Source organism: Apodemus sylvaticus, chromosome 15 (genome assembly GCF_947179515.1).
Source record: "Apodemus sylvaticus chromosome 15, mApoSyl1.1, whole genome shotgun sequence".
Classification (NCBI taxonomy): Eukaryota; Metazoa; Chordata; class Mammalia; order Rodentia; family Muridae; genus Apodemus; species Apodemus sylvaticus.
The window spans coordinates 40,611,216-40,624,366 of NC_067486.1; the positions used below are offsets into that span (position 1 = coordinate 40,611,216).

General features: G+C 40.5%; 1 pseudogene; it reads left to right on the forward strand.

The window, feature by feature from the left end:
* The first annotated feature begins 11,499 nt into the window (after positions 1-11,499).
* On the forward strand, positions 11,500-12,426 carry LOC127666119 (olfactory receptor 5K3-like; annotated as a pseudogene).
* The last annotated feature ends 725 nt before the right edge of the window (positions 12,427-13,151 follow it).

Consider the following 13,151-nt stretch of genomic DNA (forward strand, 5'->3'; position numbering starts at 1 on the left):
GAAGCCCTGGACCACCCACCCTAAAAAGAGAGCAAGAAAGAAACCCTTGGTTGCTGAGGAGTCCTTGTCCTAACTTGGCCCATAGCACTGAGCATGTCCCTCACAATTTCCATCCTAGACAGACCCCCATAATAACAGGAGGGACCTAGGGAGTCCTCCCTACTCTCTTGAATATCATCAATAAAGTTTGCTGTACCCACAAAAAATGAAATTATGAGATTTGCTGACAAATGAATGGAACAACAACAACAACAAAAACAAACAAACAAACACCAAAAACATCCCAAATGAGGTATTTCATACCTAGAAAGACAAACATGGGACAGCGGCAACAATGGCTGGTCCAGCTGAAGGGCCATCTGCAGTGGAACCAAGGTGACAGGGTCCAGGCAGGCCCTGCGCCCACGACCACTGGCCATCACTGACCAGCCGGGCTGCAAGCAGCTGCAGATTTACGGTGCCTTTCACAGAAGCCACTTCAGAACTCTGCCTCCTGCCAGTCACCAGAGACGCGCCTCCATCTTGGTTCTTGGACTCCAGAGAGAACAGAGAGGCTGAGGTACGCAAATATAACCTGAGGCCAACATCGTGGGGGTCTAAGCCTGATGGGCATTAGCCTGAACCCAGGCCCTGGGCTGTTTGGGGGCCATCGGAGTGCCAACCCAGCCAGGAGATTTTTTGCCCAGGCCAGGAATGCGCACCTCCATTTTGCCTACAGGATGCCAGAGAGTTCTAGCAGGCAAAGCCGGCTAACAGGCATAGCCCGAGGCTAACATAGCAGCAGTCTAGGCCCCAACAGGCCCTGGACTGACCCCAAGAACTGGGCTGCTCAGTGGGCCATCTGTGTGTCAACCCGGCCAGGAGGTTGTTAGCCTAGCAGACTCTCCCAGAACTTTCAGGGAGCGCACGCACACCTGCCATCCTGGCCACCTGACAGACCCAATTAACAGTCATAGCCCCAGCAGAACTTTTCTCAGACCTTGGCCTCCCAGGTTTTGCCTAGACTCAGGGCCTGAGAAGCTAGGGTAGCCTTGTGTGCACCAACCCGGTTGGGAGATTGGCTGCCCATCAGAGTGATCAGCAAGCAGAAAAGGTCCCCGCAGGATACACCATCAGCACTCCCTGAAGGAGCAAACGGGGCACCATCTGGTTCACAGACACAATCTGGGGCAAAGCACACTAGGGCTGCAAGGGCACCCAAGAGGAGGACAGAACATCAACAGTCTGCTACAGGGGAAACCCAGCAATCCAGTGTTGCAGAAATAGCCACAGAGCCAATCAGGAGGCTCAAACACCAGACAGAGACAAGACCAACTAACTCCAGAGAACAAAATGGCAAAGGGCAAACACAGGAACGCTACTAACAGAAATCTAAGCAATATGGCAGCATCTGAACCAAACTCTCCAACATCAGCAAGTCCTGGTTATGACAACACACCAGAGAAACAAGATTTGGATTTAAAATCACTGGTCATGATGCTGGTAGAGAAACACAAAAAGGACATAAATGAATCTCTTAAAGAAATACAGGGGAACATGAATAAGCTAGAAACCCGAATAATGGAAACACAAAAATCACGTAAGAAATGCAGGAGAACTTGAGTCAACAGGCAGAAATCATGAAAGAGGAAACACAAAAATCTCTTAAAGAATTACAGGAAAACAAAAACAAACAAATGATGGAACTGAGCAAAACCATCCTGGATCTAAAAACAGAAGTAGAAACAACTAAGAAATCACAAATGGGGATGAATTTGGAGATAGAAAACCTTGAGAAGAAATCAGGGGCCATAGATGCAAATATAAACAACAGAATACAAGAGATGGAAGAAAGAATCTCAGATGCCGATAATACCATAGAAACCATTGACTCAACAGTTAAAGAAAATGCAAAATGCAAAAGGCTTATATACCAGATCATCCAGGAAATCCAGTATACAATAAGAAGACCAAACCTAAGGATTATAGGTATAGATGACAGTGAAGATTTACAGCTGAAAGGGCCAGCAAATAGCTTCAACAACATTATGGAAGAAAAGTTTTCCCAACTTAAAGAGAGAGATGCCTATGAATATAAAAGGAGCCTACAGAACTTCAAACAGACTGGACCAAAGCAGAAATACCTCCTGTCACATAATAATCAAAACCCTAAATGCACTAAACAAAGAAAGAATATTAAAGGCAGTAAGAGAAAAAGGCCAAGTAACATATAAAGGAAGATCTATCAGAATCACACCAGACTTCTCACCAGAGACCATGAAAGCTAGGAGATCCTGGGCAGATCTCATTCAGACTCTAAGAGAATATAAATGTCAGCCAAGACTACTATACCCAGCAAAACTCTCAATCACAATAGATGGAGAAAGCAAGACACTCCATGACAAAACCAAACTTACACAATATCTTTCCACAAACCCAGCTCTGCAAAGAATAATAGGAGGAAAACTCCAATACAAAGAGGGAAACTACACCCTGGAAAAAGCAAGATAGTAACCTTCCTTCATCAAACCCAAAAGAAGATAACCACTCAAATATAAAAATAACATCAAAAATCAATATTGTACTTGAGGTACTAGCTCGGGCAATTCGACAACATAAGGAGGTCAAAGGGATACAAATTGGAAAGGAAGAAGTCAAACTATCATTATTTGCAGACGACGTGATAGTCTACCTAAGTGACCCAAAAAACTCCACTAGAGAGTTGCTACAGCTGATAAACAACTTCAGCAAAGTGGGAGGTTATAAAATCAACACAAGCAAATCAGTGGCCTTCCTATACTCAAAGGATAAGCAGGCTGAGAAAGAAATTAGGGAAATGACCCCCTTCACAATAGCCACAGGCAGTATAAAGTATCTTGGGGTGACTCTTACCAAACATGTGAAAGATCTGTATGACAAGAACTTCAAGACTCTGAAGAAGGAAATGGAAGAAGACCTCAAAAAATGGGAAAACCTCCCATACTCATGGATCGGTAGAATCAATATAGTTAAAATGGCCATTTTGCCAAAAGCAATATACAGATTCAATGCAATACCCATCAAAATCCCAACTCAATTCTTCACAGAGTTAGAAAGAGCAATTCTCAAATTCATCTGGAATAACAAAACACCCAGGATAGCTAAAACTATTCTCAGCAACAAAAGAAAATCTGGGGGAATCAGTATCCCTGACCTCAAGCAATACTACAGAGCAATAGAGTTAAAAACTGCGTGGTATTGGTACAGTGACAGGCAGGAGGATCAATGGAACAGGATTGAAGATCCAGAAATGAACCCACACACCTATGGCCACTTGATCCTCGACAAAGAGGCTGAAAACATCCAATGGAAAAAAGATAGCCTTTTCAACAAATGGTGCTGGTTCAACTGGAGGTCAGCATGCAGAAGAATGCGAATTGATCCATCCTTGTCTCCTTGTACTAAGATCAAATCCAAATGGATCAAGGACCTCCACATAAAGCCAGACACTCTGAAGCTAATAGAAAAGAAACTGGGGAAGACCCTTGAGGACATCGGTACAGGGAGAAAGTTTCTGAACAGAACACCAATAGCATATGCTCTAAGAGCAAGAATTGACAAATGGGACCTCATAAAATTACAAAGTTTCTGTAAGGCAAAGGACACCATCAAGAGGACAAATCGGCAACCAACAAATTGGGAAAAGATCTTCACCAATCCTACATCAGATAGAGGGCTAATGGCCAATATATATAAAAACTCAAGAAGTTAGACTCCATAAAACCAAACATCCCTATTAAAAAATGGGGTACAGAGTTAAGCAAAGAATTCTCACCTGAAGAACATTGGATGGCGGAGAAGCATCTTAAAAAATGCTCAACTTCATTGGTCATTAGGGAAATACAAATCAAAACAACTCTGAGATTTCATCTTACACCAGTCAGAATGGCTAAGATTAAAAATTCAGGAGACAGCAGGTGTTGGAGAGGGTGTGGAGAAAGAGGAACACTCCTCTACTGCTGGTGGGGTTGCAAATTGGTACAACCACTCTGGAAATGGGTCTGGTGGTTCCTCCGAAAACTGGGCACCTCACTTCCAGAAGATCCTGCTATACCACTCCTGGGCATATACCCAGAGGAATCCCCACCATGTAATAAGGATACATACTCTACTATGTTCATAGCAGCCCTATTTATCATTGCCAGATGCTGGAAAGAACCCAGGTATCCCTCAACAGAAGAGTGGATGCAAAAAATGTGGTATATCTACACAGTGGAGTACTATTCAGCCATTAGAAACAATGAATTCATGAAATTTTAGAAAAATGGATGGAACTAGAGAACATCATACTAAGTGAGGTAACACAGACTCAAAAGGTGAATCATGGTATGCACTCACTTATAAGTAGATATTAACCTAGAAAACTGGAATACCCAAAACATAATCCACACATCAAATGAGGTACAAGAAGAAAGGAGGAGTGGCCCCTGGTTCTGGAAAGACTCAGTGAAGCAGTATTCGACAAAACCAGAACGGGGAAGTGGGAAGGGGGGGTGGGAGGACAGGGGAAGAGAAGGGGGCTTACAGGACTTTCAGGGAGTGGGGGGCTAGAAAAGGGGAAATCATTTGAAATGTAAATCAATTATATCGAATAAAAAAATTCGATATAACAACAGAAACTGATGAAATTAAAATAATCATCAGATCCTTCTACAAAAGCCTATACTCAACACAACCGGAAAATCTGGAGGAAACAGACAATTTCCTAGACAGATACCAAATACCAAAATTAAATCAGGACCAAATATATCATCTAAACAGTCGAATAACCCCTAAAGAAATAGAAGGGGTCATAGAAAGCCTTCCAACCAAAAAAAGTCCAGGACCAGATGGCTTCAGTGCAGAATTCTATCAGACCTTGAAGAAGACCTAACACCAATACTCTTCAAACTATTCCACAAAATAGAAACAGAAGGAACACTACCCAATTCCTTCTATGAAGCCACAATTACACTGATTCCAAAACCACACAAAGATCCAACAAAGAAAGAGAATTTCAGACCAATTTCCCTTATGAACATCAATGCAAAAATACTCAATAAAATTCTTGCTAACCGAATACAAGAACACATAAAAACGATCATCCACCATGAACAAGCAGGCTTTATTCCAGGGATGCAGGGTTGGATCAATATACTGAAATCCATCAATGTAATCCACTACATAAACAAACTCAAAGAAAAAAACCACATGGTCATTTCATTGGATGCTGAAAAAGCATTTGACAAAATTCAGCATCCTTTCATGCTTAAAGTCTTGGAAAGTACAGGAATTCAAGGCCCATACCTAAACATAGTAAAAGCAATATACAGCAAACCAGTAGCCAACATCAAACTAAATGGGGAGAAACTTGAAGCAATCCCACTAAAATCAGGGACTAGACAGGGCTGCTCACTTTCTCCTTTTCTTTTCAATATTGTACTTGAGGTACTAGCTCGGGCAATTCGACAACATAAGGAGGTCAAAGGGATACAAATTGGAAAGGAAGAAGTCAAACTATCATTATTTGCAGATGACATGATAGTCTACCTAAGTGACCCAAAAAACTCCACTAGAGAGCTCCTACAGCTGATAAACAACTTCAGCAAAGTGGCAGGTTATAAAATCAACTCAAGCAAATTAGTAGCCTGCCTATACTCAAAGGATAAGCAGACTGAGAAAGAAATTAGGGAAATGACACCCTTCACAATAGCCACAAACAGTATAAAATACCTTGGGGTGACTCTTACCAAACATGTGAAAGATCTGTATGACAAGAACTTCAAGACTCTGAAGAAGGAAATAGAGGAAGACCTCAAAAAATGGAAAAACCTCCCATGCTCGTGGATCAGCAGGATTAATATAGTTAAAATGGCCATTTTGCCAAAAGCAATATACAGATTCAACGCAATACCCATCAAAATCCCAACTCAATTCTTCATAGAGTTAGAAAGAGCAATTCTCAAATTCATCTGGAATAACAAAAAACCCAGGATAGCTAAAACTATTCTCAACAACAAAAGAAATTCTGGGGGAATCAGTATCCCTGACCTCAAGCAATATTACAGAGCAATAGTGTTAAAAACTGCATGGTATTGGTACAGTGACAGGCAGGTGGATCAATGGAACAGGATTGAAAATCCAGAAATGAACCCACACACCTATGACCACTTGATCCTGGACAAAGGGGATGAAACATCCAATGGAAAAAAGATAGCCTTTTCAACAAATGGTGCTGGTTCAACTGGAGGTCAGCATGCAGAAGAACACGAATTGATCCATCCTTGTCTCCTCATACTAAGCTCAACTCCAAATGGATCAAGGACCTCCATATAAAGCCAGACACTCTGGAGCTAATAGAAAAGATACTGGGGAAGACCCTTGAGGACACCCAAGTGGATCAAGGTCCTCCACATAAAACCAGACACACTGAAACTAATAGACAAGAAACTGGGGGAAACCCTTGAGGACATAGGCACAGGGGAAAAGTTCCTGAACAGAACACCAATAACTTATGCTCTAAGATCAAGAATTGACAAATGGAATCTCATAAAATTACAAAGTTTCTGTAAGGCAAAGGACACCGTCAAAAGGACAAAACGGCAACCAACAAATTAGGAAAAGATCTTTACCAACCCTACATCTGATAGAGAGTTAATATCCAATATATACAAAGAACTCAAGTTAGAACCCAGAAAACCAAATAACCCTATTAAAAAATGGGGTACAGAATTAAACAAAGAATTCTCACCTGAAGAACTTCGGATGGTGGAGAAACATCTTTAAAAATGCTCAACTTCATTAGTCATCAGGGAAATGCAAATCAAAACAACCCTGAGATTTCACCTTACACCAGTCAGAATGGCTAAGATTAAAAACTCAGGTGACAGCAGGTGTTGGCAAGGATGTGGAGAAAGAGGAACACTCCTCGACTGCTGGTGGGGTTGCAAATTGGTACAAGCACTCTGGAAATCAGTCTGGTGGTTCCTCAGAAAACTGGGCACGTCACTTCTGAAAGATCCTCCTATACCACTCATGGGCATATACCCAGAAGATTCCCCAGCATGTAATAAGGATATATGCTCCACTATGTTCATAGAAGCCCTATTTATAATAGCCAGAAGCTGGAAAGAACCCAGATATCCCTCAACAGAAAAAATGTATGCAAAAAAATGTAGTATATCTACACAGTGGAGTACTATTCAGCCATTAGAAACAATGAATTCATGAAATTCTTAGGCAAATGGATGGAGTTGGAGAACATCATACTAATGAGGTAACCCGGTCTCAAAAGATCAATCATGGTATGCACTCACTAATAAGTGGATATTAGCTTGGAATACTGGAATATGCAAAACATAATCCACACTTCAAATGAGGTACAAGAAGTATGGAGGAGTGGCCCCTAGTTCTGGAAAGCCCCAGAGTAGCAGTATAAGACAAAACCAGAACAGGGAAGTGGGAAGGGATGGGTGGGAGAACAGAGAGAGGGAAGGGGGCTTATATGACTTTTGGGGAGTGGGGAACCAGAAAAGGGGAAATCATTTGAAATGTAAATAAAAAATATATATCGAATAAAATTTAAAAAAGAGAGAGAGATTTTTGTGTTTCCTCTTTCAGGACTTCTGCCTGTCGATCAATGTTCTCCCGTATTTCTTTAAGTGATTTTTGCATTTCCTCCTTATTGGCTTTTGTATTCTCCTGAATTTCTTTCAGTGATTTTTGTGTTTCCCTTGTAAGGGCTTCTAATTTTTGATCCACTTTCTCCTGAATTTCTTTAAGTATGTCCTTCATGTGTTCCTGTACCAGCATCATGACCAGTGATTTTAAATCCAAATCTTGTTTTTCTGGTGTGTTGGGGTATCCAGGACTTGCTAATGTTGGAGAATTGGGTTCAGATGCTGCCATAATGCCTTGGTTTCTGTTAGTAACGTTCCTAAGTTTGCCTTAGCCATCTGGTTCTCCCAGGTGTTAGATGGTCTTATTGTCACTGGCTGGTGCTTCAACCTACTGTGGATCTTTAAGGTTATCTCTGCAATACTGGATGACTGGATTTCTTCTGGCACAGATTACTGATATGCTCCCTTCCTGTTTTGTGCCTTTGGAACCCTTCTCAGTCTTGCCTCAAGCAATGTTATACTTAAGTTGTCAAGGTTAACCTGGTGTTCTCTGTCTGCTCTATTATGGAGTGAAGACGTTGTGGTGGGGGTCACTCCCTCTGTTGATTCTCACATAGGACACAGGTCCTGTGATGGACTGGCTTGCAGATGAACCACCTATATGCTTAGTTCCTGAGTGCAGGCAGACCCCTGGCAGTTTGCACCAGCAGAAATCTAAAGCTCAGGGTGGTAGAGTACCTAGTGATCCTTTTCCGTCCCCAGCAGGCAGCAAATATGGCCGCAGGGCTTCTCTCCTTCCTGAAAAAGCATTTGACAAAATTCAGCATCCTTTCAAGCTAAAACTCTTGAAAAGGACAGGAATTCAAGGCCCATATCTAAACATAGTAAAAGCAATATACAGCAAACCGGTAGCCAAAATCAAACTAAATAGAGAGAAACTTGAAGCAATCCCACTAAAATCAGGGACTAGACAAGGCCGCCCCTTCTCTCCATATCTTTTCAATATAGTTCTTCAAGTCCTAGCTAGAGCAATTTGACAACATAAGGAAGTCAAAGGGATACAAATTGGAAAGGAAGAAGTCAAACTACCAATATTTGCAGATGATATGATCGTATATTTTAGTGCCCTCAAAAACTCCACTAGAGAACTCCTACAGCTGATAAACAACTTCAGCAAAGTGGCTGGCTACAAAACCAACGCAAACAAATCAGTAGCCTTTATATATTCAAAGGATAAGTAGACTGAGAAAGAAATTAGGGAAATGACCCCCTTCACAATAGCTACAAAGAGCATAAAGTATCTTGGGGTGACTCTAACCAAACAAGTGAAAGACCTATATGACAAGAACTTCAGATCCCTGAAGAAGGAAATCGAAGAAGATCTCAGAAAATGGAAAAATCTTCCATGCTCATGGATTGGCAGGATTAATATAGTTAAAATCGCCATCTTGCCAAAGGCAATCTACAGATTCAATGCTATCCCCATAAAAATCCCAATCCAGTTCTTCATAGACCTAGAAAGAGCAATTCTCAAATTCATCTGGAATAACAAAAAACCCAGGATAGCTAAAACTATTCTCAACAGTAAAAGAACTTCAGGGGGATTCAGTATCCCAGACTTTAAACTCTACTACAGAGCAATAGTGATAAAAACTGCATGGTATTGGTACAATATCGGGCAAGCAGATCAATGGAATAGGATTGAAGACCCAGAAATGAACCAACACACCTATAGTCACTTGGTCTTCGACAAAGGAGCTGAAAGCATCCAGTGGAAAAAAGATAGTCTTTTCAACAAATGGTGCTGGTTCCATTGGAGGTCAGCATGCACAAGAATGTGCATCGATCCATCTCATCTCCTGGTACCAAGCTCAACTCCACATAAAACCTGACACACTGAAACTAATAGAAAAGAAACTGGGGAAGACCCTGGAGGACATGGGCACAGGGGAAAAGTTCCTGAATAGAAGAACACCAATAGCCTTTGCTCTAAGATCAAGAATTGACAAATGGGACCTCATAAAACTACACAGTTTCCGTAAGGAAAAGGACACCGTCAAAAGGACAAAAACGTCAACCAACAGACTGGGAAAGGATCTTCACCAACCCTAAATCCGACAGAGGGCAAATATCTAATATATACAAAGAACTCAAGAAAGTAGAACCCAGAGAAACAAATAACCCCATTAAAAAGTGGGGTACGGAGCTAAACAAAGAATTTTCACATGAAGAACTTTGGAGAGCTGAGAAACGCCTTAAGAAATGTTCAGCATCATTAATCATTAGGGAAATGCAAATCAAAACAACCCTGAGATTTCACCTCACACCAGTCAGAATGGCTAAGGTCATAAACTCAGGAGACAGCAGGTGTTGGCGAGGATGTGGACAAAGAGGAACACTCTTCCACTGCTGCTGGGATTGCAAGATGGTACAACCACTTTGGAAATCAATCTGGAGGTTCCTCAGAAAACTGGGCATGCCACTTCCTGAGGACCCTGTTATACCACTCCTGGGCATATATCCAGAGGATTCTTCAGCATGCAATAAGGACACATGCTCCACTATGTTCATAGCAGCCCTATTTGTAGTAGCCAGAAGCTGGAAAGAACCTGGGTGTCCTTCAACAGAGAAATGGATACAAAAAAATGTGGTATATTTACAGAATGGAGTACTATTCAGCCATTAGAAACAATGAATTCATGAAATTCTTAGACAAATGGATGGAGCTGGAGAACATCATACTAAGTGAGGTAACCAAGTCTCAAAAGATCAATCATGGTATGCACTCACTGGTAAGTGGATATTAGCCTAGAAACTTTGAATACCCAGGACATAATCCACAAATTAAATGATGTCCAAAAAGAATGGAGGAGTGGCCACTGGTTTTGGAAAGACTCAGTGCAAGAGTATAGGGGAATTCCAAAACAGGGAAATGGGAAAGGGTGGATGGAAGAACAGGGGGACAGAAGAGGGCCTATGGGACTTGTGGGGAGTGGGGACCCAGAAAAGGGGAAATCATTTGAAATGTATATAAAAATATATCAATAAAAAATGGGAAAAAAAGAAAAAACATATGTGGAAAAAACAAAACAACATAAATCATGCAATTATTCAGGAAATATGTACTTTGTTGATTAGAATCATATGACCCCGCTATTCAGAATATGACACTAGTGTTGTCTAAGAAATTGAGTAAAAATTTAGATTAAAAAGTTTCACATGTAAAATGTCTTTTACTGAAAAGGAGAAGGATTTAGATATTTGGGGAAAGGAAACATGAATACTGCCATGGGGAAGTCATTATTTGTGAAAGTTTTTATGACAGAGGGTTAAGAAAACTGAGATGTAATAATCTATGAAGATTTACTTCTCCAACATCTCAATGTTATTGCATTAAACATGAATCTCTCCCCATAAGCATTAGTAAGTTTTCAGCAATCTCTAATACATACATTTGAAACACCTCGGACACTTTTTAAAATCTGAGAAAGATATGAAAGTAATTTTGTCATATTTATATACAACTGATTTTAATTTGGGGGGAAAAGTGAGAGGAAAAATGAAAAATAAAACAATTTATTTGAAGACACTAAACCGAATCTGAGTAACTTAAAGTGTTTTGTGTTTTTACACGCTTTCAGAAAAGTAACCCTTTTTCAATTTACTTTTCTACCCTGGAGGTATCAAGGAGTCCAATGAACTTAGACAGACAAAGATGGTTATCCTTTAAGGGAAAGAATTAGAAACTACAGAGCTTCATTACAAAGATGGTGGGTAAACTTGACAAAGAAATCACCTGTCTGTTATACAAAGTAAAGTGGGAAATGGACAGACCACAGTTGCAATCTGACATCCTTATTTCTTGTCAACAGGGAAGCAGAAGATGACCAAGGACAACTACTCCTTGACAACAGAGTTAATCCTCATAGGATTCTCAGATCACCCAGAGTTGAAGACCCTTCTGTTCTTACTGTTCTCTGCTATCTATGTAGTCACCATGGTGGGGAATCTTGGGCTGGTGGTCTTGATCTAGAGGGAGCCTCGTCTCCACACACCCATGTACATCTTTCTGGGCAACCTGGCTCTGATGGACTCCTGCTGCTCCTGTGCCATCATTCCCAAGATGCTAGAGAACTTCTTTTCTGTGGACAGGAGGATTTCTCCCTATGAATGCATGGCACAGTTCTACTTTCTCTGTCTTGCTGAAACAGCAGACTGCTTTCTTCTGGCAGCAATGGCCTATGACCGCTATGTGGCCATATGCAACCCACTGCAGTACCACAGCATGATGTCCAAGAAGCTCTGCCTTCAGATGACCACAGGAGCCTACATAGCTGGAAACCTACATTCCATGATTCACATAGGGTTCTTGTTCAGGTTAACATTCTGCAGGTCTCACACAATCAAGCACTTCTTTTGTGATGTCCTTTCACTATACAGACTTTCATGTGTTGACCCTTATATCAATGAACTGATGATACTCATCTTTTCTGGTTCAATTCAAACACTTACCATCACTAAAGTCCTGATTTCTTATTTCTACATTCTTTTCACCATATTCACAATGAAGTCCAAGGAGGGAAGAAGCAAAGCTTTATCTACCTGTGCATCCCACTTCCTGTCTGTGTCAATATTCTATGGGTCTCTCCTCTACATGTATATTCGACCAAGTTCAGTTAATGACGTGTATAAAGACATGGTGGTTGCTATTTTTTATACTCTAGTAATTCCTTTATTAAACCCATTTATTTATAGTCTGAGAAATAAGGAAGTAATTAATGTGATGAAAAGAGTAATGAAGAAACATTAGTAACAGCTCTTTGTAAATGAACTTGAACTTCAAGTAAATCTATGGATACTTATAAAAAGGCAGAAAAGCACAATTTTGCAATGTTTTACATTAAATAATGGAAATACAATATACTTTATTCACATTAAGCCAGAAGAAATGAGATTATTAAATATTACTTAGAAATCATAGGTGCTAGGTGTATTGGAAGTCATGAGAGGAATTAGTTCTTGACAATCCTACAAATGCTGGAAATGTACATTAGCATGTGTAAAGGTAGCTTTATATTAATTATTTGTAAAACCTATGATCTCAAATCATAAAATAAAATCTCAAGAAAAATTGCAATATCCTTTCTAATAAATCTTTGCTTAAAATTTGCACTCCATTGAAGCTAACTATATGCTTGTATAGTTTTACCTTCACCTGTATACCTACACATTAAATTTTAGTAGATTTTTTTATTTTATTTTTATTAGATATATTTTTTATTTACATTTCACGTGATTTCCCCTTTCCTGTTTCCCCCCTCCCTGAAACTTCCATAAGCCCTCTCCCTTCCTCCTGTTCCCTAATCAACCCCCTCCTGATTCCCTCTCCTGCTGTTTGCCTACACTGCTGCATCAAGCCTTTCCAGGACCAGGGGGCCTCTCCCTCCTTCTTCTTGGGCATCAATTAATATGTGAATTGTATCTTGGGTACTCCAATATTTGGGGGTAATATCCACTTATCAGTGAGTATATTCC